Below are 276 nucleotides of genomic sequence, written 5' to 3' on the forward strand. Positions count from 1 at the left end.
CCCCCAAACTTCGCAATTCAGAGAGTCAGCGCGTCCGATCGCCTCATTTCGCATCGCTTGCACCGTTACCTATCGAAGGCTCGAATAAACCTTTTGAAATGATCGATCGCGGGTCAAAATTTTGTAAAATTTGAATTCTAACGCGTTTTTGACCCGATTATCGACGACGTCGTCCAAGCAACCCCGGATGACAAATTGGACTACGCTGGTGCGTCCGGAACGTCAATTTTGCCCAAAGGGAACACCCATTTTGTTACGTCGCCGCGCACGAGTAAA

The sequence above is a fragment of the Phalaenopsis equestris genome, unplaced genomic scaffold, assembly GCF_001263595.1.
Source record: "Phalaenopsis equestris unplaced genomic scaffold, ASM126359v1 Scaffold000149, whole genome shotgun sequence".
NCBI classification, from domain to species: domain Eukaryota; kingdom Viridiplantae; phylum Streptophyta; class Magnoliopsida; order Asparagales; family Orchidaceae; genus Phalaenopsis; species Phalaenopsis equestris.